This window comes from Rhipicephalus microplus, unplaced genomic scaffold (assembly GCF_043290135.1).
Source record: "Rhipicephalus microplus isolate Deutch F79 unplaced genomic scaffold, USDA_Rmic scaffold_34, whole genome shotgun sequence".
NCBI classification, from domain to species: domain Eukaryota; kingdom Metazoa; phylum Arthropoda; class Arachnida; order Ixodida; family Ixodidae; genus Rhipicephalus; species Rhipicephalus microplus.
In genome coordinates, this window is record NW_027464607.1 from 2,589,140 (window position 1) to 2,611,065 (window position 21,926).

A 21,926-nucleotide genomic window follows, 5' to 3' on the forward strand; every position below is an offset into this window, starting at 1 on the left:
ATCAACCGAAAGCTCCGTGCCGTTCTTTTAATTTTCCTGACAATGGGCGCATCTGGGTGCTCGAGGTGCTGCATAATTTCTTTCATCCATGGGTCTGCCCTCTGCTTTTTTCCAACATCCACCTGATCCAGAACCAGCAACGGTAAGGGGTTTTCTTCGCTTACAGGCGCGGGATCATGAGGAAGGCGGGAAAGCGTGTCGGCATTTCCATTCTTGAGGCCAGGGCGGTGTCGCAACGTTATGTCGAATTCCTGAAGCAACAGGGACCATCGCATAAGACGACCGTTCGGATTCCTTACTTTCATTAGCCAAGCCAGGCTGGCTTGGTCAGTCACGACCGTGAACTTAGAACCAAAGACGTATGGCCGAAACTGTCCGCAGGCGTACACAACGGCGAGGCATTCTTTCTCAGTGGTACTGTAGTTCATCTGAGCCTTGTTAAGGTGGCGGCTGGCATAGGCGACGACTCTCTCTTGAGTTCCAATTTTCTGTACAAGCACGGCGCCAATGCCGTAATCACAGGCATCAGTGTGCACCTCTATCGGCTTTCCCGGCTCAAACTGACGCAGAATTGGGGCTGTGATCAGCTTCTCTTTGAGGGTTTGCATGGCCACTTCGCATGCCGCATCCCAGACGAAAGGAACATCCTTTTTGGTTAAGTTGGTCAGAGGTCGAGAAATGCGAGAGAAATCTTTGATGAATCGCCGATAGTAGTTACAGATTCCGAGAAAGCTCTGTACACCTTTCTTGTTTCGTGGCTTTGGGAATTTTTCGATCGCTGCTACTTTGTCTGGGTCCGGCCGAATGCTTTCACCTGTGAGAATGTGTCCAAGATATTTGATCTCCTGGCGAGCGAAGCTGCATTTCTCGGACTTCAGTCGTAAGTTTGCCACGTCCAAAGCCGAAAACACACTTTCCAAATCTTGCAAATGAGTTGCCATAGTCTTCGAGAAAATAACGATGTCGTCCAAGTAGGCTAAACAAACTCTCCAGAGAAGACCACTGAGGACTTTGTTAATCATTCTCTGGAATGTGGCAGGGGCGTTGCACAGGCCGAAAGGGACAACATTGAATTCGTACAGGCCGGGTCCACAGGCAAATGCGGTCTTTTGCTTATCTTCCTCCTTGATGCCCACTTGCCAGTAGCCTGATGTTAGATCAAGTGTGGTGAAGTATTTTGACCCCTGTAGCACGTCGAGAATGTCATCAATTCGTGGCAGTGGGTGCACATCTTTTTTAGTGACCTCATTGACTCTGCGGAAATCAACGCAGAAACGCCAAGTCCCATTTGGCTTCTTCACGAGGACGACAGGTGATGACCAAGGACTGTGAGACTCTCTAATTATCCCATCGCGCAGAATTTCTTCTACTTGTTGCTCAATCTGTTGTCTTTCAAAAGGGGAATGACGATATGGGTGCTGATGAATTGGTCGAGAATCACCTGTGTCGATCACATGTTCAGCGACATGAGTCTGCCGGATGGGGTTGTCACTGCTCGTAAATAGATGGCGGTATTTCTCAATGAGCGACAGCAGTTCATCCCGCTCAGATGGCTGTAGGTGATCCCCAGTCTCTATGTCAAACTCTTTAGGCACTTGATCGTTCTCGGGGGCCGTGATTGCCAGCTGTGCGTCATGAATATATGAAGCCCATCCAAGCTTTGTTCCGCTGAGCAGGTTTACTGGCGACATGGTAGGATTAGCTATGCAAATGAGGCCTCTTCCGTGCACGATCCTCGTTATTGTGCGTGCAACCTGAAGTCCGTTTCTGAGCGTGCTGTTAGGTTCGACGAGGTGAATTCCGTCCCTTGAGACCTTTACTTCAATAGCGACTTCTGTGCGAGGTTCAATGCGAATTTGCTCGTGGCACCGCACTGTAAGTACATCATTATGTTCGGGGGCACTTGAGTCTATACGTAGCCGGAAAATTTCACCGTTTAGCTGCAGCTCTTTTTTGGAGAAATCAATGAGAAGCCGGGCTGCTCGACAAAAAGGAAGACCACCGAGTAGCTTGTACGGGCAATCCTTGACCACTAAAAACGTCTCGTGAACTTTGGTGGTGCCAAATTCAAGTTTTATTTCAGCTTCACCATTGGGGGTCAGCAAGCCTCCGCCAATTCCTCGGATGAATATGTCTTTTCTCGATTTGAATGAAGCACATATTTTGTTAGCTAATTCTTCTGAGATGTCATTTACGGCCGAGCCGGTGTCAATTACAAGTTTTGTTTCTGTACCGTTTGCTCGTGTGGGGACTGTGAGAAGCTGACTTTCCGACAATGTGCCGATGGGGCGGCCGGGCTGGCCCCCTAGGCCCGGCCGTTCTCGTTTCCCGAAGGATTAGGCTGCACATTCTGATTGCTTTGGAGCTCAGCCTGATCGTTCCTGCCGTCTCGGAACCGCTGCGAGCACTGTTGTGCTATGTGACCTATGCGGCGGCAAATCTGGCATCGGGGACGCCCGTCGTTGGCACGGGAAGTTCTCTGAGGCCAAGGCATTGGGGGGCGACGCACCTCGTCTTCGATGCTTTTTAGCCGGTCAGACAGCAGGGCAACCGAGTCCGCAATCGTTTTCAGGTGTCTCTCGCGGTCGGCAGCCTCCCGCGGGCAGCGCGATTCGGCCGCGGCGCAGGTGACGACACACGTAGGAGGAGGGTGCCCTGTCGCTGCGGCGGGTGCGAACCCTACGGGATGTGCGATGTTTTGCATCCACGACTGCGATCCGGTGGAATACTGGATGCCAATTGGTTGTAGCCCCGACACACGGCTCATCAAAGCTGCCAGATTTATGCGTTGCAACATTTGGAGGAATGCAGTGCAGCTCTCCGGGTTTGCGATTATCATCTTCTCCAGAATATCCGGACGCAAACCGCGCATAAGGTGCCGCAACCGATCATCTTCCGTCATGGACGGGTTCACTCTTGCACACAGCTGTACGACGTCATAGTAGTACTGCTCGGGGGTTTCCGACGGCAATTGGGTGCGGTTTTGTAGCCGCAAATGGGCGATCTCGACTGAGTGGCGACTCGTAAAGGACGTTTTTAGTAGCGTCGCCCATTCTTCCCATGTATTAGGGGCACCGGTTAGAATTTGAGTAGTGTGCCACTTTTTCGCATCTCCGTCTAAAGCCAGATATAGAAATTTCGCCTTCGTGGCTTGGTCCCAATTATTAAGCGACGCTACATGTTCATAGCAAAGTAGCCACTCGGAAATAGATTCCTCCGGCGCGCCTCTAAAGACTGGTGGTCCGACGAATGGTTTAGCTTGGGGGGTAGACATAGCAGAGAAGAAGGTACACTCTAAGCCGAAAAGGACCAAAGTGGGGTATGCCATTGGTCCTTTAGGGGTCTAAATGCGCTGCCACAGATTTTGAACCAATTTTGGACTAACTGCGGGAGTAACTGCAAGGGCTCAACTGTTACCCCAAGCACTTACTCCACTTGGTTTAACTGTTGGCCCCAGTAGAATGCTCCAGCGCGACTAACAGTTGAACCGTCTGGACCAATGGCAAAAAAAATGGCGACACTGCGTTTGTGCAGTATATTTTATGTTTATTGCAATTTAATCAGCACTGAAGATCATAGTATGTTATTCATGCAACACACACACACACACACATACACACGCACTATTATTTCAAAGTAAAACACCGCAAACACTGACTGCCCGCGCTGTACTACAGAGAACAGACTCTCGAGTATATATAGCACAGTATTTTAACCTCCCATCTAGTGCCAGTGGGCGACTTTTACTCGGCTTAAGAAAACAATAAATACTGACACCGTAACGCGAAAATTTACATGGGCTTATTCGTAGCACCGATGCGCATCGATCTTTTAATATGGATCCATCTAATCTTCAACATGCCTCCAGCCCGAGAATATGAATTATCAGCTGGTATTCGATCATGTCGGCCGAACCAGCGTTCGCAGTGCTGGCGCACGAGTCCGCAAACACAAACATAGCAGCGGCGCTTGTGCGGGAAAGCCGGCGAAGCAGCCGCAGGCGCCCCGCCGATGCCATACCGTGTCGGTTTGCCGACGGCGTCGCTAGGCTTACGACGAGTACGGCTAAACGACCGCCGGCGATCGCAACATGCGGCTCGCGTGGAATTTTCGTCGTCGTTATTTTATAGTCACAAATGAACAATAGGTAAGTGCCCCATGTTCGCTGTGTCTTACGGAGTGATGTAGATATCTGCACACTTACATCGACGAGACCGTTCGCAGGCACGGTTCTTTCATCGTGCTGGTAAGGCACAACCTGTGTACCGCTGGCCGCACGATTAGTCGTATCCGCGATCGCCTACACGTTGGATTTTTGATAACGATTGTCGCATGGATAAAAAGCCATAAGTTTGCCTGAGCTACTATTTTTGTGAACTTGTACGCGACGTTTCCTTCGCTTGTGCCGGCAATGCACTCACACCGGCAGCCCGCTTGATACCGATGACGTACGAAGCCTACTTTTCCTATATATCGCTTTGAACTTGTGGTCACTGTGTGGGTACACGACCGCTGATGAACAGCTTACCTTTATTAGCATTGTCAGTGTTCACCGTAGTTCGAACTTATTCAGCACATTAAAGCTAGTTCTCGGCATTGCCCGTGTTTGCGGAGACTTTCACTTGGCTTCGGCTCGCCCGTGCCGGCATGGTGGAAATGCGAGGGCACTTGCTGTGTGCACTGACAGCGTGTTGTACTACTTTCCTCTAATAACATCTTCTATTCGTTTCATAGTGCTTCACTTTCACAGTGGCGTATAACCTATTTAACTTGTTTTCATGATCGCCGACCACGCCGAGCATTGCAGTGCAGCATCGACAGGAGGCGATCGCGGCGCAGTTGCCCTCCCCTTGGTCCCTTCATTGCCGGGCGTTTGCGCAAGACACGCATTGTCACACATTTAGTCCCTGTTGGACGAACCATTCGTCTATTGGTTTAACGACTGCAGTTAGTCCAACTTTGCCGAATTTCGGCTTAGAGTGTAGGGGGTTCCGTCATAGTAGAGCTGTCAGAGGTAGGTTCCTGATATTTGTTGTTGACTCGGGGCATTATTTCAGAGCGGGACTATCGTTACCGAGCAACCTCCACCACTTTGTAGCGAAGCGTCGGGGTTGTTCAAGTTAGGCGCATCGGACGACCAGGGAGACGAATAAGTGTGGTTGAAACTCCGCGGAGGCAATCGATGAGAAGTCAACACGATGAATTCGGGGAGCACTCATTGGGGGTTTATTTAGCTAACACAACTTCAAGTTACAAAATGCACTGGGTTACAAAGACAAAACATAGAAAATGGTGGCATACCCCTCGGCCCGCATAGCTGGTCTCCGGTGGTGAGATCCGCCGTTGACCCCGACTCCGCTCACTTTTCAAGTTCAAACATCCTCTTTTTAACCCTTGGTCGAACAAAGAGTCTTCACAAAAACCAATCACATGTTCTGACTCGCAGCATCTCAACCAATCACAGAAACACCTTCATAAAAGGCACTACATTTGTAAAAACCTTCTTACCAAAATGAAACACGCAAAGGGAAAGGTCCTCCGCACGTGACACTCTCTCCCATACCAGGCCGTGCTGCTTCCTTCGGCCGACTACCGTCGGCGGCCGTTCCCACGCTCGGGCCCCGTAAGTTCTTTCATTAACGGTTGCTTTCTAGAAGCGTCCTTAAGAGCGATGGGTACACCATTGCTTACCAGGTGTACATGCGACGGCGAGGCGCCCCGACATCCTAACAACAGCGCGAGAGAATATGGTCGTTTACCTGCCGCCACTATGCCTCGGTCAGGCTAAGTGGTCGCGCCCCCATGTCATTCTCAATGACACGCGTGCCTGTTAACAATGGCTTAGACTCAGATGGTGGCGCCGGACCTGCCTCCTGCTAGACGCTTTTCCTAGTAAGCTTTCCCCTTCTAATTCCGAACGGGGGCGGCCTTGACTGCTCCGTTGGTAAGCCGTAAATGCAGCGTGTAGGCTCCTGTCCCAGGCTGGAAAACACGATTTACCCCACATTCCATTAAAGTCAAAAGCCGAAGCTCTGTAATGGCCAGAGAAACAAACCCAAAGGTAGAAGAGTACAAAGAAAGACTTAAAAAAGAAGCAGAGGAGTTGGTTTTGCACAAATTTCCTGAGAAGATACTGGAGCTGGAAACCTTGCTCTCGCGACAGTATGGTGGCCAACCCACTTCAATGTTCTGCCTCTGGGCTCCGTTCACTGTTAATTTGACGGAAGTCATTCCAGTGCTGTCACATCTTTTTCAACCTGTAGGACCACTTGATGTCTCCTGCAGCCCCACACTTCCAGGTCTTACGACTCGGACTGCCCTGCCATCGGCCCCCTATCCGCTTTCTTTCTACCAGCCATGGCCGTCAGATTCTTCCAAACCTTCTCCTTCTACCTACATTAAATCTCTACTCTCCCCCCCCCCCCCCCATCGCACTGAGCCGTGCTCCCGCAAGGGCTGCCGAAGATAGTGCATTTTCCTTTCCTTCAACCACACACATTCATTCACTTTTTTTCATGGAAGTTTTTGGTTTAGCCGGTGAACGCGATCCTGCCAAGGCCGCCTTAACCACAAACAATCTAAGTGATTCTAAGAGAGGGAAAAGAAGAAAAATGTGAGCGCCGTAACTGTCTCCATCATGGTGCGACACTTAAACAGTAGCTCACAGGGGATGGGGGTGAGGAGAGATTAAAAGGATAGAAGTAAAGGTATAGAGAAAGAGATATGCGCTAGGCCAGCGAGCGAGGACATATCAAGGAGATAGGAGAGATAGGAAAGATGAAAACACGGTCATAGGGGTCCGAGGACGGGGCACCACTTGCGAGAGCTTTTGTCGGCGTCAGGAGATAGCGTAGGGCAAGGCCAGTAGGTCAGAGCTGCGCTGTTGTCGGAGATCGGCGTCAGAAGATGACGTAGGGCCAGCCCAGTCGGCCAGAGCTACGCTGACGTCGGAGATCACGAGGGCACAATCGCTCGGCACGGTATCCAGCGAGCGACACATTCATTCACATTTTTTTCATAAAAGTTCTTAGTTTAGCCGGCGCACGCGATCCTGCTACGGCCGCTTTATGCGCTTTTTCATTCAGCGGCCGTGATCCTGCACACGACACCTTGCGCTCTTCCCGCAGGTGCAAGGTTCTTGGATCAGCGGATGAAACTGCCGATAGTGGTGGAAGGCTTGTGGCAACATCAACTCCTGCCTTTTTAACTTCTCTGGCACCCACGATGTAGGGGATCGACACGTGACGTTGTTGTGGTGTGCGCGGTTGGTGTCACATTCTCCCCTTGTTTTCTCTTATGGAGGGCTCTGCGAATAAACGCCTTTGTAAATTACCGTTGATGCCGAGGTCACGGATTATTTTCTTCGCTGTTCTTTCTTCTCTTCTGCTCAGCTGCTTCACAATATGTTTTTTGCGCCTCAGTCTTCTGCACCAAGTATGCACCAACTAGCCCAAAAACAAGTCCTTTTGGAATACAAAATAGCATCAACAATCATTGAGCTTGCAACGCCGACTCTCACACCCCGAAAAACATAGCTCTCTTTTGACAGAGCAACCGATAGTTTGCTTACGTATGCGCTCTTTTCAAGCGCCAACTGAGCAGCCTCATAGGTTATACGCTCGTGTTCTTTTTCAATCTTGCCGAAAACTGTTGTCTTTTCGGACAGCGGAGTGCACCCACAAGTGCTCACGTGTTGCGCCAGGAAGCTATCTTTGTCATTACGAACGTTATTTGCGTGTTCCCGTAAGCGTTCGTTTAGGCATCTGCCCGTCTGGTCACGTAACATGTCCCGTAAGGCAATGGGGTGCTGTACACCACGCCTATAGCGCGCAGTCCACAAACTACGTCCTGTGCCTAACCATGCACTGCTTTCCGTTTCTCTTTACTGGGCAGGTCCTGTTTGTCAACTGGGACCACTTCTCAGGGGCACTTAAGGCAACCTTCAAGTTGAGGCGTTGTCCCATTTTATTCAGATGCTGTGACACTGAGCGCATACAAGGAATGACCGCTTTCTCGGCTTCACCGCTGTGGTGCCCTCTCTGTTACCGTCAATGCCCATACGTTTCCTTTTTCTGTGCATTGCCTCCGCCACAGAAATGAGCAAAGGGCACGGATACCCTTCTCTTTTTAGGCGCTTCGACTATGCGAGGAGACTCGCTACTAAGACGTGGTGGCAGGACCTCTATAAAACGTTTTGAAAACATGACTGCACGAATGATTTCCTGGAGCAACACGTGATCACGTGTGGGTGCACTTCACTGTTCGAACAGAAAGAAGCTCTCGGCAAGATTAAAGAAGAACATGAGCGTGTAATCTATGAGGCTGCTAAGATGGCGCTTAAAGGAGCGCTTGAGTAAGCGAGCCATCAGTGGCCCTGTCAGAAAGAGAGCTATGTTTTTAAATGCGAAACATTGCTTAGCGAACTTCGGCGACTTTGAGCGTATCTATCTATCTATCTATCTATCTATCTATCTATCTATCTATCTATCTATCTATCTATCTATCCATCTATCTATCTATCTATCTATCTATCTATCTATCTATCTATCTATCTATCTATCTATCTATCTATCTATCTATCTATCTATCTATCTATCTATCTATCTATCTATCTATCTATCTATCTAGGCACTTACGTTTGGGTGCTCTCGTGGTCATCCTCTTAAAGTGGCGTGAACCGAAATGAGAATGGGAGGGTAAGATCGTTTGACAAATGTGACGCGCTTGTCAAGACAGAAATAATGTCAATAAGATCGTTTGACGAATGTGACGCACTGGTCAAGACATGCATAATGTCAGAATCCCGTCGTGTACGTCGTCAAACACTTCCCAGCAGCGGCACATACCCATGGGCGGTGTTACGACCGGCCCTGGAGAGCCAAGCAGGGAGAGTTTGGGGGAGAACCGGTTCTTGACCTGACGGTGTCGTCCACCCCCACCTCCCCATTCGGGTTCCTCCTCGCCGGGCGAGCTACGGGGTCTGCTGTGCGTTCGTGACCATATTTGGTAACATTTTGGGGCGCCGGGACCATATATGGACCTCGTGTTGGGTTGTGCCACTCCTTGTGTTGTGAGAGGTGTTTTCCCCTCCCTCGAAGCCGAGGTGCCGGCGACACCGTATTGGCTGACGATGCGGACAAGGCGCCCAGTGTCAACAACGTGGCGCTATAAAATGCCGAAGACGTTTTGTATCACACGCACTCTTCTCTCTTTGGGTCAGTTGACCACTTCTCCACATGTAAATAAATCTCTGTTGTTCGTTCGGGCGCTTCTTCTCGCTGAATTGTTGGATGATGGATCCTGCGATGGGGCCAGCTACCGAAAACGAGACCGGCAGGACCCGGAGTCCCAACAACTGGTGGCAGCGGTGGGATGCTGATAACCCCGAAAGCGACCACTGGACAGAGTGAGCCCGAAGTTCAACAACGGGACGACAGGAGAAGGAGGACACGAGCTCATCGACTTCCAGAGGGAATTGAACGGCACTTCTGAGAGGCACGACGCCGGAGACATGACTGCGAACTGGGTGAGTGCCGGCTTTCTCTGTTAAATTTTACCAGGCATTTACTCTATGTGTTAAGTAAAAGCTGGTAGAGAGGGGCTGTCTTGGTCATTGGGTTAACAGGTAACTTGCGTCAGGCAGAAATTGTGTGATAGCTTGGTTAAGCTCTTTCTGTCAGTGGCGTCAAGGTTAACAGTGACAGGGCAGGATTCCGTGTAAGAGCTTTTGAAGCTTTATTTGTAGACTAAGTTAACGGAAAACTTGAGGCAAGGCAGTTATCTAGAGCTGTCGTTGCCGTCAAGGTTAATTAGTTGCAGGACAGGAATCTTTGTGGAACAGAGACAGCGGTACTGGAGGCAGCCATGAATCTGAAATTCCTGCGAAAGTCCATGTTGTTGCTTCTTGCAAGGGAGTTGAATCTGGAGGTGTCGGACTCTCAAAGAAAGCCAGAGCTGATAGAGGCGATTCTCGCATTGGGGGCGGAGGATGACGAGCTGTCAGAATGTGTCGAGGAGATTCAGGAGAGGCAAGCGGCAGAGGCCGAAAGAAAGGCGGCCGCGGCCGAGGCCGAAAGGAAAGCGGCAGAAGCCGAGGCAGATAAGATGCGAAAGCACGAGCTTGAAATGAAGCGCCTCGAGCTAGAGATTAGCCATAATAGTAGAACATGAGGCAGCGAGGCATCCGGTACCGCAGAGCGGGTAAGGTTCAAAATGACGGACCTAATGAGATCGTACAAGCTAGGGGAGGACATTGGGCTGTTTCTCGTCAACTTTGAGAGAACTTGTGAAAGGCAAGGTTTCAGCCAGGATACGTGGCCTCAACGCTTGTTGTCCCTACTTCCGGGGGAGGCCTCAGAAGTAATCGCGCGCCTCACGAAAGAGGAGGCTGACGAGTACAGTGAGGTAAAGTCGAGCCTTCTCAAGAAATACACGTTGTCAGCGGAAGGTTTCAGACAAAAATTTCGCAACGCCGTAAAAGAGAACAATGATTCATACCCGGAGTTTGCTTACAAGTTAATGGCCAACATGGGGGAGTGGCTGAAAGAGGCAAAGGCGTATGGGAATCATGACAAGGTGCTCGAGTGTATCGGTCTGGAACAATTCTGTCAAAGGTTACCAGAAAAGGTGAGGTTCTGGGTTCAGGATAGACCAGACGTGAACACCGTAACAAAAGCCGCAGAGCTCGCTGAAGAATTCGTTACGCGCCGCGCCCTCGGGGCAAACAGCGAGCCTAAAAGGGAAAAATTCCTACTACCAAATAAGGCACCGTTTAGAAAACAACCGACAAGTCTCGCACAAAAGGGTGAGGAAAACAATTCATCTAACCATGGGGCGTCGGCAGAGGCAAGCAAAAGGAAATTTGAGGCGAGAAAACCGGCTGCTTGTTTCAATTGTCACGAAACAGGGCACTTCGCGAAACACTGCCCGAAAGAAAAGGTGGCCTTTTTATCTATAAATGAAGCCGACGAGAACATGAAGTTGTTAGAGCCCTATATGTACGACCTTACCGTGAACGGCAAGCAGTGTCGGGTTCTTAGAGACTCCGCAGCCACTATGGACGTAGTTCATCCGTCTTTTGTTCAGTCCGGACAGTATTCAGGAGACTGTGCCTGGATTAGACAAGCCGTAGAAGCAAACAGTCAGTGCCTTCCCGTAGCTAAAGTTGTCCTTAAAGGCGCATTTGGTACGTTGGAAACGGAAGCCGCGGTATCGCCATATCTACCCCCTCAGTATCCTTACTTATTTTCAAATAAGTCAGATCAAATGCTGAAGGAGAAAGGTCTAACGTTGGGAGAAGGCATAGTGCAGGCACTGACTAGATCGAAGGCACGTGCGCTGGCTGCGAGAGCAACATTCACTGAGGCAAACAAGCCTCAAATCGACAACGGGCCTGGTTGCGAGTTGGACACCACGGAAACAAATCGACTTGTGGGAGAACAGGCTGCAGAAGCCGTAGTCGCGGAGGCAACCATTCCTAAAGGCGACGTTGAACCTCCTCCCGAATTGGAAGGGGTCAATTACGCCTCATTGACCGAGCAAATAGAAAATGCCGTTGCTCCCAAGCCGATTCCTGGTAGTACAGAGGATAGCACAGAGGGTGACACATTCCAGGTACTAGGAACTACAAAAGAGTTGTGTGTCATGCCAACTTCGGATAATTTCAGTCGGCTGCTGCAGGTGAGCCCCGCTTCATTAATAACCGAACAAAAGGGTGACCCAACGCTTAAGCAATTCCAGGACAGTTCGAAAGAGGGAATCGCCAAACGAAATGTGAGATTCCAAGAGAGGAGCGGCATACTCTATCGAAAATATCTAGATAGGCGAGGAGTAGAATTTGACCAGGTAGTCGTACCTCAGGCGTATCGTCAGGATTTGCTTAGTTTGGTGCATGGAGAATCATGGTCAGGCCATTTAGGCGTAAAGAAGACGAAAAATCGTCTCTTACAGGAATACTACTGGCCTGGATGCTTTAAAGATGTAGAGAGGTTTGTAAAATCTTGCGATGTGTGTCAGCGAGTGGGTAAGCCGGGAGATAAGGCGAAATTTCCAATGAAGCTGGTACCCGTAATCACGGAACCCTTTCGTCGGTTGGTAATTGACACAGTAGGTCCTTTGCCCAAGACAACTTCAGGCTACCGTCACATCCTGACCTTAATCTGCCCAGCTACTAAATTTCCAGAGGCGGTCCCGCTAAAAGAGCTAAGTTCCGTGGAAGTAGTGAACGCACTTCTGTCCGTGTTTGCCCGGGTAGGCTTTCCTGCCGAGATACAATCAGACCAGGGCACCATTTTCACGAGTGCCTTAACGACAACCTTTCTAGAGCGGTGTGGCGTGAAATTATTGCATAGTTCAGTCTACCATCCGCTGTCTAACTCGATAGAAAAGCTTCACTCCGTGATGGAGCGAGTGTTAAGAGCAAACCTGTGCTTAGTTCACCGGACTACTCGAGGCCTTTCATAGTCCAATGCGACGCTAGTGATAGAGGCATGGGGGCAGTTCTTAGTCAAAGAGATGAGGGGGATCAAGAGCATCCCGTCCTCTATGTTGGCCGGAAACTCACCCTTCGCGAGCAGGTTTACAGCGCTAGCGAAAAGGAATGTGCGTGCTTGGTTTGGGCAGTCCAGAAACTGGCTTGTTATATTGCCGGAAGCAAGTTCATTGTGGAAGTGGACCACTGTCCTCTCACCTGGCTACAGACCATGTCCTCTAAGAACGGCCGCCTGCTGCGTTGGAGCCTCGTTTTGCAACAATATACGTTTGAAATACGCTACAAAAAGGGTGTACTCCATGGCAACGCTGATGGCTTAAGTCGATGCCCCTGACGCGAGAGGATGTCTCGAGAACTCTGGCATTTTTTTTCCTGACCTAGACAAGAGCTAGTGATTGTTTTTTTTTACTCTTTTAGGTGTACTTGTTTGAAAACGTTGAAGACACGGCTATCCAGGGTTTCGGGTTCAGTGTGCTTCCAGTGTTGTTGTTTTGTGTCACCTTAAAGTGTGAGTAACATTTTGAATAAATTGTGTATTTCCTTTAATATCAGTTAAAGGGGAAAATTGCCTGGTGGAGTTTGGCGGAATTGTCCGGCGCTCACCGGCTGAGTAGTTGTGTTTTCATGTGCGTATGTGACGTCTGTTGAGCCCTCAATGAAGCAGGTGTTGCCCTCTACTTCATCAAAGACGGTCGTCACCAAACCGACTGCCGGCGCTGATCTCTCCGGACAGTGGCTGCAAACCTCAGCCCATCGAGATCTTCACCCCCCCGCGCGAGAGACTGTTACGACCGGCCCTGGAGAGCCAAGCAGGGAGAGTTTGGGGGAGAACCGGTTCTTGACCTGACGGTGTCGTCCACCCCCACCTCCCCATTCGGGTTCCTCCTCGCCGGGAGAGCTACGGGGTCTGCTGTGCGTTCGTGACCATATTTGGTAACATTTTGGGGCGCCGGGACCATATATGGACCTCGTGTTGGGTTGTGCCACTCCTTGTGTTGTGAGAGGTGTTTTCCCCTCCCTCGAAGCCGAGGTGCCGGCGACACCGTATTGGCTGACGATGCGGACAAGGCGCCCAGTGTCAACAACGTGGCGCTATAAAATGCCGAAGACGTTTTGTATCACACGCACTCTTCTCTCTTTGGGTCAGTTGACCACTTCTCCACATGTAAATAAATCTCTGTTGTTCGTTCGGGCGCTTCTTCTCGCTGAATTGTTGGATGATGGATCCTGCGATGGGGCCAGCTACCGAAAACGAGACCGGCAGGACCCGGAGTCCCAACAACTGGTGGCAGCGGTGGGATGCTGATAACCCCGAAAGCGACCACTGGACAGAGTGAGCCCGAAGTTCAACAACGGGACGACAGGAGAAGGAGGACACGAGCTCATCGACTTCCAGAGGGAATTGAACGGCACTTCTGAGAGGCACGACGCCGGAGACATGACTGCGAACTGGGTGAGTGCCGGCTTTCTCTGTTAAATTTTACCAGGCATTTACTCTATGTGTTAAGTAAAAGCTGGTAGAGAGGGGCTGTCTTGGTCATTGGGTTAACAGGTAACTTGCGTCAGGCAGAAATTGTGTGATAGCTTGGTTAAGCTCTTTCTGTCAGTGGCGTCAAGGTTAACAGTGACAGGGCAGGATTCCGTGTAAGAGCTTTTGAAGCTTTATTTGTAGACTAAGTTAACGGAAAACTTGAGGCAAGGCAGTTATCTAGAGCTGTCGTTGCCGTCAAGGTTAATTAGTTGCAGGACAGGAATCTTTGTGGAACAGAGACAGCGGTACTGGAGGCAGCCATGAATCTGAAATTCCTGCGAAAGTCCATGTTGTTGCTTCTTGCAAGGGAGTTGAATCTGGAGGTGTCGGACTCTCAAAGAAAGCCAGAGCTGATAGAGGCGATTCTCGCATTGGGGGCGGAGGATGACGAGCTGTCAGAATGTGTCGAGGAGATTCAGGAGAGGCAAGCGGCAGAGGCCGAAAGAAAGGCGGCCGCGGCCGAGGCCGAAAGGAAAGCGGCAGAAGCCGAGGCAGATAAGATGCGAAAGCACGAGCTTGAAATGAAGCGCCTCGAGCTAGAGATTAGCCATAATAGTAGAACATGAGGCAGCGAGGCATCCGGTACCGCAGAGCGGGTAAGGTTCAAAATGACGGACCTAATGAGATCGTACAAGCTAGGGGAGGACATTGGGCTGTTTCTCGTCAACTTTGAGAGAACTTGTGAAAGGCAAGGTTTCAGCCAGGATACGTGGCCTCAACGCTTGTTGTCCCTACTTCCGGGGGAGGCCTCAGAAGTAATCGCGCGCCTCACGAAAGAGGAGGCTGACGAGTACAGTGAGGTAAAGTCGAGCCTTCTCAAGAAATACACGTTGTCAGCGGAAGGTTTCAGACAAAAATTTCGCAACGCCGTAAAAGAGAACAATGATTCATACCCGGAGTTTGCTTACAAGTTAATGGCCAACATGGGGGAGTGGCTGAAAGAGGCAAAGGCGTATGGGAATCATGACAAGGTGCTCGAGTGTATCGGTCTGGAACAATTCTGTCAAAGGTTACCAGAAAAGGTGAGGTTCTGGGTTCAGGATAGACCAGACGTGAACACCGTAACAAAAGCCGCAGAGCTCGCTGAAGAATTCGTTACGCGCCGCGCCCTCGGGGCAAACAGCGAGCCTAAAAGGGAAAAATTCCTACTACCAAATAAGGCACCGTTTAGAAAACAACCGACAAGTCTCGCACAAAAGGGTGAGGAAAACAATTCATCTAACCATGGGGCGTCGGCAGAGGCAAGCAAAAGGAAATTTGAGGCGAGAAAACCGGCTGCTTGTTTCAATTGTCACGAAACAGGGCACTTCGCGAAACACTGCCCGAAAGAAAAGGTGGCCTTTTTATCTATAAATGAAGCCGACGAGAACATGAAGTTGTTAGAGCCCTATATGTACGACCTTACCGTGAACGGCAAGCAGTGTCGGGTTCTTAGAGACTCCGCAGCCACTATGGACGTAGTTCATCCGTCTTTTGTTCAGTCCGGACAGTATTCAGGAGACTGTGCCTGGATTAGACAAGCCGTAGAAGCAAACAGTCAGTGCCTTCCCGTAGCTAAAGTTGTCCTTAAAGGCGCATTTGGTACGTTGGAAACGGAAGCCGCGGTATCGCCATATCTACCCCCTCAGTATCCTTACTTATTTTCAAATAAGTCAGATCAAATGCTGAAGGAGAAAGGTCTAACGTTGGGAGAAGGCATAGTGCAGGCACTGACTAGATCGAAGGCACGTGCGCTGGCTGCGAGAGCAACATTCACTGAGGCAAACAAGCCTCAAATCGACAACGGGCCTGGTTGCGAGTTGGACACCACGGAAACAAATCGACTTGTGGGAGAACAGGCTGCAGAAGCCGTAGTCGCGGAGGCAACCATTCCTAAAGGCGACGTTGAACCTCCTCCCGAATTGGAAGGGGTCAATTACGCCTCATTGACCGAGCAAATAGAAAATGCCGTTGCTCCCAAGCCGATTCCTGGTAGTACAGAGGATAGCACAGAGGGTGACACATTCCAGGTACTAGGAACTACAAAAGAGTTGTGTGTCATGCCAACTTCGGATAATTTCAGTCGGCTGCTGCAGGTGAGCCCCGCTTCATTAATAACCGAACAAAAGGGTGACCCAACGCTTAAGCAATTCCAGGACAGTTCGAAAGAGGGAATCGCCAAACGAAATGTGAGATTCCAAGAGAGGAGCGGCATACTCTATCGAAAATATCTAGATAGGCGAGGAGTAGAATTTGACCAGGTAGTCGTACCTCAGGCGTATCGTCAGGATTTGCTTAGTTTGGTGCATGGAGAATCATGGTCAGGCCATTTAGGCGTAAAGAAGACGAAAAATCGTCTCTTACAGGAATACTACTGGCCTGGATGCTTTAAAGATGTAGAGAGGTTTGTAAAATCTTGCGATGTGTGTCAGCGAGTGGGTAAGCCGGGAGATAAGGCGAAATTTCCAATGAAGCTGGTACCCGTAATCACGGAACCCTTTCGTCGGTTGGTAATTGACACAGTAGGTCCTTTGCCCAAGACAACTTCAGGCTACCGTCACATCCTGACCTTAATCTGCCCAGCTACTAAATTTCCAGAGGCGGTCCCGCTAAAAGAGCTAAGTTCCGTGGAAGTAGTGAACGCACTTCTGTCCGTGTTTGCCCGGGTAGGCTTTCCTGCCGAGATACAATCAGACCAGGGCACCATTTTCACGAGTGCCTTAACGACAACCTTTCTAGAGCGGTGTGGCGTGAAATTATTGCATAGTTCAGTCTACCATCCGCTGTCTAACTCGATAGAAAAGCTTCACTCCGTGATGGAGCGAGTGTTAAGAGCAAACCTGTGCTTAGTTCACCGGACTACTCGAGGCCTTTCATAGTCCAATGCGACGCTAGTGATAGAGGCATGGGGGCAGTTCTTAGTCAAAGAGATGAGGGGGATCAAGAGCATCCCGTCCTCTATGTTGGCCGGAAACTCACCCTTCGCGAGCAGGTTTACAGCGCTAGCGAAAAGGAATGTGCGTGCTTGGTTTGGGCAGTCCAGAAACTGGCTTGTTATATTGCCGGAAGCAAGTTCATTGTGGAAGTGGACCACTGTCCTCTCACCTGGCTACAGACCATGTCCTCTAAGAACGGCCGCCTGCTGCGTTGGAGCCTCGTTTTGCAACAATATACGTTTGAAATACGCTACAAAAAGGGTGTACTCCATGGCAACGCTGATGGCTTAAGTCGATGCCCCTGACGCGAGAGGATGTCTCGAGAACTCTGGCATTTTTTTTCCTGACCTAGACAAGAGCTAGTGATTGTTTTTTTTTACTCTTTTAGGTGTACTTGTTTGAAAACGTTGAAGACACGGCTATCCAGGGTTTCGGGTTCAGTGTGCTTCCAGTGTTGTTGTTTTGTGTCACCTTAAAGTGTGAGTAACATTTTGAATAAATTGTGTATTTCCTTTAATATCAGTTAAAGGGGAAAATTGCCTGGTGGAGTTTGGCGGAATTGTCCGGCGCTCACCGGCTGAGTAGTTGTGTTTTCATGTGCGTATGTGACGTCTGTTGAGCCCTCAATGAAGCAGGTGTTGCCCTCTACTTCATCAAAGACGGTCGTCACCAAACCGACTGCCGGCGCTGATCTCTCCGGACAGTGGCTGCAAACCTCAGCCCATCGAGATCTTCACCCCCCCGCGCGAGAGACTGTTACGACCGGCCCTGGAGAGCCAAGCAGGGAGAGTTTGGGGGAGAACCGGTTCTTGACCTGACGGTGTCGTCCACCCCCACCTCCCCATTCGGGTTCCTCCTCGCCGGGAGAGCTATGGGGTCTGCTGTGCGTTCGTGACCATATTTGGTAACATTTTGGGGCGCCGGGACCATATATGGACCTCGTGTTGGGTTGTGCCACTCCTTGTGTTGTGAGAGGTGTTTTCCCCTCCCTCGTGGCCGAGGTGCCGGCGACACCGTATTGGCTGACGATGCGGACAAGACGCCCAGTGTCAACAACGTGGCGCTATAAAATGCCGAAGACGTTTTGTATCACACGCACTCTTCTCTCTTTGGGTCAGTTGACCACTTCTCCACATGTAAATATATCTCTGTTGTTCGTTCGGGCGCTTCTCGCTGAATTGTTGGACGATGGATCCTGCGATGGGGCCAGCTACCGAAAACAAGACCGGCAGGACCCGGAGTCCCAACAGCGGGTATGTGCCACAGGTGATTGACACTTAGTATCTACCCAGGAACGACGACCACACACATGGGCAATTTTAACGCGCTAGAGTTAAGAAATACCCGACATCGATAGCTTCAACCCAACGAATGGTAAGAATAAATGCCAGGGTCTCGGCTGGAATCGAACCCAAGCATTCTGCGTGGCAATGAAGCATTGTACCATAGAGCTACGCCAGGTCTCAGAACAGCTTTTCAAATAGACGATAATCATCGTGAAACGTCAATAGTAGTTGCAATGCTGCCTACCCAACTTATTAAGCATTACATATATAGATAGAGCCGTCACGTCAGGTTAACGTAAATTGTGGTTAGTTGTCATGCACTGAAGTTGATTTATGTAGCAGCGTCCAGGGCCAGTGTCCTTGCGAGCATCAGCGCTTCATCAGCTTCTGGTGTGGCCAATACGCGTGTTACAGTTGGCATCGTTGCGCAAGTGCAAACAACTGGTTATATGAACATCTGCAACTCTTCATCTTAGGTCTGTGCGTGAAACATTCGTATATATATTTGGCGTCATTTCATGACGTGTCGCTCAACAAAAAAATTGCAACATCGTCACCTTCTTTACGGATGCTTCGCATAAGGTCGATTCCAAGGTACGTGGGATCTGGCGATTTTTTTTAGGTGCGAGGGTCGGCGTAGTAGGCTCAGTGATTATTGATGATATTTCGTATATTTACATTTGTCATTTTTCACTGTTTTTTGTTCACTTGGGTATATTAACAGTGTTCCTGTCAATAAATTTAAGTTGGAAGTCGGCGCTTGCGTCTTCCTTTTCCTGTCCGCCATGTATTTTTTGGCGCTGTCAAACCTTAAGTATGCTAAGCCAACTAGCCCAATCCGCCACTTATTACGAAGGCCACAGTTCATCGTCATCAACTAATTAAGTGCACATATTACCCTGCAATAGCGAGTACCTAGCTTCTAGAAAGAATGATGCATGATGGCGTATCCAATTAGACAAAAAATACAATTTTTCGCCAAGTGGGTACCTTGCAAGCATACCTGTGTTTTATAGAAAGTTTGCCATTGGTCCATTTTCGTTGGACCACTACAGCACCAAAGATGGACGTTGTGTTCTCATACTGGCTTTCGCAGCAACTCGAAAAGCTTTCCTGATCTTTATTCATGTTCTTTTCAAAGGGTCTGCTTGTGTAATGAGTTATTTAGCTATCATGCCGTCCGAATAATTGGTGAATGGGCAAAATTAAGTGCTTTAACGTAGGCGCTCCACCATAGTTATATCACTACTTCAATTTCAATGCACAATTTCGGTTCAAAGACTTTTATTTGCCACCACGCAAAGCACGATCCTGTCCAGATAGTGAAAACTTGGGCACAAATCGACAGCCAGTTTCGGTGCAGTAGATCAAGTCATCTCGAACACAAGTTTCACCAGTACTTCGAGTACAAGATGATGCACACGTGCTTGTGTGCCAACTTTGATGTTCAGACTAGCTCCGAAGTCCTTGCCACGAGTTTTGATACCACAAAACTGGCTGCGGAGGTCGTGAAGTGAACGAGATCCCTGCTAAAATAAGCGCTCTGCGCCAGGCTGTTGCTTCGGAAACTGTAGCTTCATTCACGATCGGGTCCCGTTGGCCGTCAGTTAACCACCTGAGCAGTAGAGTGTTTGCGCTAGGTTAAAAGAATGAAAGTCCTGCCGGGTAAGCTTCACCAAGCAGTTACCGAGTAGTGGCGTCGCGGACCACGGTCACGTGGCGAGCCCAGCTTACGGCCGCGATCTTGCATACTTGACTTGGCACGTGGCGGCTCAGTCGGCTTCGCCTCAGCGGCCCGAAGATAAGCCACAGGCTCCTCTTCTTGCTCAGTGGGAGTTTCATCGGGCCAGCAGTACTCGATGCGGGGCTCTGATAAGGTGGCCCTCTCCCCACTCGGTGAGACATGCTCGCATCCTCCCACGTTCAGGCTTTTCAACGCAATGGCACTATAGACGCAGGTAACCTTCGGGCGCGCGCCTGTATGGTTGCTGGCCTGGCTTGCAACCAGCTTCTCGGCCGATTCCTTTGCCGGATCAGTGGTTTCACTTACCGGCTGGCCTGCCTTGGAGGCAGCTTTTTTTTTCTTCTGCAAAAGCTGGTCAGCGATCTCAGAATCCGGTTCAGCCGGCAGGTCTGGCGAAAATTCGCCGGAGTCGCTGGCTCCGACTGGTGTCTCGGTAGTCTGACTCGACGGGGGACGCATGCCTTCCCGCGTACGTCGTCCGCCTGGTGGCGGAGGCGTCGGACCATTCCGGAAGTGTGGCATGTGACGTCGCACCGGTGGAGGCGGAGTCCAAGCAGGGCTTGCGGAAGGTGTGGCTGCAGGGACTATTGGCTCCAGGGTTGGGCGTGGCACGTACATGTTCGGAGCAGTGCCATAAACAAACGCTGGTTTCAGCCAAAGTGGTAGTGGTGGCGTTGTGTAGCCAAACCCACGGCCGTATGCCACGTCATCCGTGGGAAGTGTAGGACCAGGAGTCCATGGGTACGATGGGGGAAGACGCAGGAGCTTCTGGAGTCGGGCAGCACTCGCAGCCGGGTCGATGTCATATGGAGTCAGTGGGTCTGAAACTTCCAGCACGGGAACCGGCGGGGGCAGAAATACCCCTATAAATTCCGGGGGAGGTAGATAGACAGGCCCGGGAGCCGGTAGGCCTGTTTCGATGGGAGACCAGTAGGTGCATTCCAAAGGTATCTCACCAAACTGGCCCGCGGTGGCCATTGTGCGAGGCGTTCTCTCAAGGCGGCCGAACGGAACAAATTAGGCCTTCTGGTATTGGTCGCGCAAGGATCGCGTGGCTCGGGCCAGCACGTTTGCGTCGTTTTCTTTTCGTAATCAAACGTGCCCCCCAAATCTTGGCTTGTGTTTGTCCAGAAAAGGAAGAAAAAATTGGGCCACCATTCTTGGCCCAATCAAGGGTACGTGGCTTTTGATTCATGAAGTCATCATCATCTTCGTATCAGTTTGGAGAAAAAAAAGCACTGAAATGTTAGGCAAGATATGCGCTATAGAAACGGAGTAACCGTGCAACAATTTTTTTGAAGGGCATTTTGACTAACAAATCAACTTGCCAAATTCAATAAAAGGCTACACTGGTCTAGGTTAATCGCGATTTTACAGCGCAGGCTGTTATGAGATAACAACATGGTTTACGTGCGCGCGTAGTTGTTCACCGCCACAACCTGCGTTCGTAACCGGAATTATTCGATCATATCAGCTTCGAAACTGCGTTCCGAAACCTGGAAATGCCATCGGCCGACTTAGCGGGAGTGAGCACATCGTCTCGCCATCTGGGAGTGACAATACAAAACACTGCATCGCCACTTGCGCTTTTTTAAAGACCATAGTCTTTCTTTACACTTACAAAGTTCCTTGTAAGTGTAAAACAGGTACCATGCTTCTGCGAAGAATGACGAAGGATGGCATAGTGAATGCTGGCCTACTACACGTTGATTAATGGCGTAGTGGGTACCGTGCAAGTGTGCGTTATAGTTACCTAAAGAGTGTTTAAAAAGGCTCTGAAAGGCTGCTTTTCTAGCTTTTGTCGTGACGCGTGTTGCGAGTTTTGCAAAGGCCTGGCGTTTTTTTTTTCACACAGGAATGTGCTGATTACACCACAAACATTGAGTGAAGTGAGGTCTAATCAGTCCGTCCCTATATGCGATGTAAAAAAAAAGAACGGAAGAGATTCCTTATATCCACC